Source organism: Alexandromys fortis, unplaced genomic scaffold (assembly GCF_014885135.2).
Source record: "Alexandromys fortis isolate MF-2015 unplaced genomic scaffold, M_Fortis_MF-2015_v1.1 scaffold_229, whole genome shotgun sequence".
NCBI lineage: Eukaryota > Metazoa > Chordata > Mammalia > Rodentia > Cricetidae > Alexandromys > Alexandromys fortis.
In genome coordinates this window covers 1,592,436-1,599,045 of record NW_026068122.1, presented here as the reverse complement: position 1 = coordinate 1,599,045, position 6,610 = coordinate 1,592,436, and the positions used below count along the sequence as shown (strand labels likewise).

The following is a 6,610-nucleotide window of genomic DNA, read 5'->3' as shown; positions in this document are numbered from 1 at the left end:
CGATGCCCTCAGCTCCAAACAATTAATTTCCTCTTATGACATCCAAGGACACCACCTCCACACACATAAACTTTCCTAAACATAAATAATAGTAATAATGTTAAAAAAGGGCCCAGCAGTCATAGTATACAACTTTAATTCCAGCACTAAGGAGGCTGTAAGTTTGAGGCTATCCTGGTCTACAGAGTTAATTTCATGAAAGCCAGGGCTATACAGAGAAACCCTGTCTCTAAAAGCCTGATAATGATTATTTTAAAAAATATGTCATTTATTTCTTCTTTGCAAAATGTCTACTCAATTCATTTGATTACTTATTTTTATTACATTATTTTTTGTCTTTAGAGTTTAATTTTTTAGTTTTTTATATAGTGTGCATAGTAATCCTTTATAGTATGAATTGTGGTGAAGGCTTTTCTCTCTCTCTATAGATATCTTTTCACTCTTAAGCTCTTGCCTTTGCTTTGAAGAAGCTTTCAATTTCATGAAATTCCATTTGTCAATTCTTTCTCTTATTTCCTGCATTTAGGAGTATGATTCAGAAAGTCCTTCTGTATGTCTATACTTGAAGAGTTTGCACTTCTTCAATAATTACAAAGTTTTAGGTAATACAATACATAACTATTTAGTTCTATATGTTTAAGTTGTGTTTGTTGTAATTTTTTGTTTGATCCATTCTGAATTGATTTTTGAATTGTGTAAGAACTATGGATTCATTGAGATTCATTCTTCCTAATTGACTAAAGATATTGCGCAATCCTCCACTGTATACTTTTGGCATGTTGCAAAAAGTTAGATAGCTTGGCTTTGTGAGCTTATTTCTAAGGCACATATCAGTCAGTATTATTATTTTGCCTGTCACACGCTGTTTGTAATCATGATTCTGTGGTATAATATTAAGTCGGGTGCTATAACATCTAACATTACTTCCTTTACGAAAGATTCGTTTGACTGTTTGGATTAACTTGTTCTTACCTATTAATGTTAGAATCATGTTTTTCTATGTCTGAAATCAATGTTAGCAGAATTCTAAGAGATGCTATGTTGAATGTTTGGCATTTGTTAAATATATATGAAACTAACTTAGCCTGAAGTTGCCTGCTTGTAATTCCAGCTCCTGGAAGGCAGGAGTAGAAAAAATGCAGCCAAACACAACCTTAGTCCCTTAGTAAGATCATATTTTAAGCTTTCAATATAAACAAATAAATGGACTATATTGGGAATATATAGCTCAGTGTTAGGGAGAATCTCTAGCATACATGAAACCTTGGACTTAACTCTTAGTACCAAAGGATAAAAGAAACCAAAACAAAATAAAAGTCAATAGCAACACAAAAACAAATGAAAGAAAAGTTTGAAATTGTACATAACATTTTAGCATGGCTATCATCAAATGAACAAAAATATAGATCATGCTCAGTGAAATGACACTGATTCAGGAGGACTATCATTGAAAAACGTTGTTTTTATTGATACAAATTTATGTCCCCAGCTTGTTCCTTGGGTAGCAGAAGAAAGGGTGCCTGAACTGGCCTTATCCCATAGCCACACTGATGAATATCTTGTATATCACCATAGAACCTTCTTCTGGCATTGATGGAGATAGAGACCGAGACCCACATTGGAGCACTGGACTGAGCTCCCAAGGTCCGAATGAAGAGCAGAAGGAGGAGAACAAGACCAAGGAAGTCAGGACCGCGAGGGGTGTGTCCACCCACGGAGATGGTGGGAATGATCTAATGGGAGCTCACCAAAGTCAGCGGGACTGGGATTGATGGAGCATGTGATCAAACAGGACTCTCTGAATGTGACTGACAATGAGGGCTGACTGAGAAGCCAAGGACAATGGCACTGGGTTTTGATTCTACTGCATGTACTGGCTTTGTGGAAACCTAGTCTGTTTGGATGCTCACCTTCCTAGACCTGGATGGAGCAGGGAGGACCTTGAACTTCCCACAGGTAAGGGCACCCTGATTTCTCTTAAGACTGGAGAGGGAAGAGGACGGGGAGTGGTAGGAGGAGGTGGGGAAGCGGCGGGGGGAGTAGGGAAATTGGAGGAAGGCAGGAGGTGGAAATTTTTAATAAATAAATAAATAAATAAATAAATAAATAAATAGTTTTTATAAATGAAAGTAGAAGAAAGTGAAACTGGGAAGAAGAAAGGCACCAGTGGATGCAAAAACAGGCAAATAATGATGGAAAGTAGAATGAGTCTGATTAGTATATATATTATAGTTATATGAGCAACTTACAATGAAAATCCCTACTTTTATCAATTAATTAGTATACACTTTGCTAAACTGTGAGCCACTGGTGATTCTAGGATAGTGCCAGGCATTTTCTTCAGTTGAGACTGACTGATGGGATCATAGTGCCCCAGGGATAGTTGCAATCAATGGATACACAGACGGCTATGGGTCATAGCAATGGATCAAAAAGCAAAACAAAAATACATGAATCTGTTTGTGTGTGTATTGTGTGAGTGTGATTTTGTGTGCGGAGAAGGGGCTTGTAAGTGTGGGAGGGAAATAAGAGGTCATAGACTTTATCAGATGTAATCAGCTTGTCATAGATATTGTCAAATAACATACTTAATAAAAATATCGTGACAGTATAGTTGAGAGTTAAATCTCTAAACACAGTGGAGATAATTTGTTCTGAAAAAGACCAGAACCTACACAAATGTACATATCAAAATCTGTGGCCAGGCATGAGCCGTTCTTTACTGTAATATATGATTTTAGAAGAACATGATACAGATATTTGTGTTGTATTGTTGGATAATTTACGTTATGACAACCACTTTAACTTATTATAATATACATGCCAGTAGATTTTAGCCATAATATTCAAGAAATTCTGATGCTCATGTCTATTTAGAAATTAACTAGCCTCCCAGCTATTGTAAACATATATACATATAGTATGGTTAACATTACATCAAATGATATATAGGATGAATTATAATGAATGCCATATTACCAATTGTATAATGATTACCTAACTGGCCTTTTCAGTCATGTTACTTCATTATATAACATAAAATCATGATCATATGAATAATTTGTGAACTGAAGAAAGTATATTCAAATATTATAAATAGATTGTTCTTTTGGGTATAGATTAAATATTAAAATTTCTGAATTTATATGAATAGAGAAGACTTAAAAACGTTATAAAAATATGAGGCAACTAACATTATGATTTGATATTTTTAAGATTTTAATTTCTACGTGTATGCAATCTTCACAAACATCTTAAATATCTTCGGTTACAGAGAATTAGGATTAGCATAGAATGACATATTTCAAAATTTTATAAAATTGATAAGCAATTCAAAGAGAATTTTGTTAATAACAATCTTATTAAAATTAAATAAACCTAAATATAAATCTAGCAGCTTAAAAAAAGTTCCATGTATTAATGTGATTGTTATTTTTTCAACATATCTTCTAATCTTTAACATATACAAGTATTTTTACAGGATTTATTCTACATGATCAACTGTAAATATTACAATTTCAAAAATATTTTCAAATGGTTATATTAATTACCATAAACTAAATATAAATTATAGATTCCCAGCAAAAGTTATTGTACAATCAGATTTCCAATAAAATAGGCATAAAAACATGTTTACACAATGAACTTGCTAATTAGAGAAGATGTCAAAAATTAATCCAGAACTCACCTGTGATTTATCAACTTCTTTATGGCATTCTTTATATCTTTATTTCTCAGTGTATAGATGGCTGGATTCAGGAGAGGTGTGATGACTGAGTAAAATACAGCAAGAAACTTGTCCAGCCATGTGATGCTGACAGGCGACAGATAGATGAAAATGACAGGCACAAATAATAGCACAACCACTATGATATGGGAGGTACAGGTAGAGAGTGCCTTGGATGAACCATCTTTAGAGTAAAGATGAACAGTTATTAGAATGTAAGTGTAAGATATCAGCAAGAAAATGAAGCAAGCTGTTGCTACAACACTACTGTCAGCATTTATCATAATTCTCAGAGTATCAGTATTGATGCAGGCTAATTTTATCACCAAAGGAATATCACAGAAAAAGCTGTCTATCACTCTAGGTCCACAGAAAGGTAGCTCCAAAATCAGGATCAGTTGACTAATGCCATGCACAAACCCAATGATCCATGATATCACAACCAGCCAGATTCACTTCTGTCTGTCCATGATGCTGGTGTAGTGGAGTGGCCTGCAGATGGCCACATAGCGGTCATAGGCCATTGTTACAAGAAGAACCATCTCACTCCCTACAAAGAAATGTGCAAAGAGGATCTGGCTCATGCAACCTCCATAGGAAATTAGTTTATTTTCTTTTACAAGGTCTATGATCAGTTTGGGGGTAGTAACTGAGGAAATGCATAAGTCAATAAATGAGAGATTGGCTAACAGAAAGTACATGGGTTAATGTAGATGTTGATCAGTGATGATTAATATTACCACAAAGTTGTTTCCTACCACAGTCATCAGGTAGAGGGTGGTAAATGGCAGCAGGAGGAAGATCTGCAGTTCCCTTGAAGTACAAAGTCCTTGGAAAATAAACTCAGTAACCACAGATTGGTTTACTTCTTCCATTATTCCACTGTGCTCCAATGGGTTGAGAGAGACAGAGCCTAACAAACCATTACTGAAACAAAAACAGTAACTTAATATTCACAACCAAGTAAGAAGAAAAGAATACAAATTATATCAACATTGTATTTAGTAAGATTTACAAGAACTGTTTCATGTTGGTATATCCTTTCTAATCATTATATTTTTCTAAATATAGGAAAACTCTATACATCTCAAAGATAATATGCATAGGGATATAAATGAGTATATTTTCTAAAAATACCAGCAGCTATTATTCTGTTTAAAATTTTAAACCCTTAAATTTTTCTTTTTTCTTGGGATCAGAGGTAATATTACTCAATTATTATCTGAGCCATATTACAGCATCTTCATTGGATTGTCGTTATAACAAAATGATAAGCCATTCACAAATTTTTAACATAAACAAAAACTTCCCAGGTACAAAGTAAATTTTTGACTATGTCTATAGGCAGAATCAAATCCAGAGTATTAAAATTTGTGAAAAAAAATAGTTCATAAAATAAATTGACAATCCACCCGCCGAACACATGTTTTCAGCATTTGAGCTTTGGACTTATACATTGGAGTATATCTCTGAACAATCATGAATTACTAGGTCATATGCATACAGCCTTTCAACTATAAATCATGATACTTCATACAACAGTTTGAATAATTTTTTCATGAATGTTTCTTTCTCTACCTCTCTACCTTTCTGTTTCATATCTCCACTTTTCTGTTTTCTTTTATTGACTGTCTGATTTTAAAGCTTTCTCATAAGTTTTCTTTCCTAATTTTAATGTCTGTAAATTTTCATACTATTTTTAGGCTTAAAATGGGAAGGGTAAATGTTAACAAATTAGGGAATATTTTGTGAGTTTCTTGTTAAGAACTTAAAATATCACATGGTAATAATAATTTTCTGGGCCGATAAACAGCATGCAGAAGTGATACTCTAGTGAAAATTGAGGTCTGTCTGATTTTGAATCCCCAATATTACTTTCAATTATCAAACAAATGATAGGAATTTCAATTTTGAAAAGTCCAATAAAATTAATGACATTTGTAAAACAAGAGACTTTGCTATTTAAATGCAAATAAGTAAAATGATTAACTTAATTAGCAAAAATGGTCAGAATAATATAATATTAATTTTATTGTGTTCAAAATTGAGCATATTTCTTGTTGAATACCAATGTCATTTTCACACATCTTTTAAAAAAATTTGTGAATTCTTAGTGAATTATGATTCATCTAATGTGTGTTACCCTAATTGCACTCCAATTAACTAATTTTCTAAGATATTGTCTGTATCTTGAGGATCTAGAAAATCTAAAATTCTAAAGTTAATCAGATAACATTAGAGTAAGTTTAGTGTCCTGTGAGTATGAAGTTTATCTGTGCTGAGAAATTTGGAACTTCTAAAGTTTACTCTAAGTGATCAATAGATGTGAGCATATAAAACTACTTTATCTTTTCTGATGTCTCAAGGACTAGTTGGAAAAGAAACCTATACTATTTTTATCAAGCACAACAATTAAAAACTACACATGCAAGACTCACTGTAACTTGTGAAGGATTTAAAACAATGTGCTAATAAAACAAAAGCATATAAACAAACAAAGCTTAAATGAGTAACTGTGATGGCAATTTAAAGCACAACAGTCATTTTGTGATGTACTCACGCTACAACAATCACTTTACTAAACAGATCTTCCCTTTTGAATGATGTTTCCCTAAAGTCTGAAACTCTTAATCATTGTTTCTGCTATCACCAATGTCACTGAGTTGTTTCCTTTCAGTGTGGCTTATATAAACTGGCAAGAGTCATGTCTGCCTTGGATAGATTCCCATTCTCCACAGTAAATGAAACCATGAAATTGGAAAGCCTTTTGCTTTCATAGTCCTTGGGGATTCATTGACTCCAGCTTCTCTTGAATTGAATCCAAGAGCTCAATTGATTCTTTAAGTTATTTATTTATTTATTTAGTAAAGATTTCTGTCTCTT

At 33.1% G+C, this 6,610-nt stretch overlaps 1 pseudogene; it reads right to left on the bottom strand.

Annotated features, from left to right (window-relative positions):
- Positions 1-3,684: 3,684 nt before the first annotated feature.
- LOC126490476 (olfactory receptor 4K3-like) lies at positions 3,685-4,602 on the bottom strand (annotated as a pseudogene).
- Between the last annotated feature and the right edge of the window lie 2,008 nt (positions 4,603-6,610).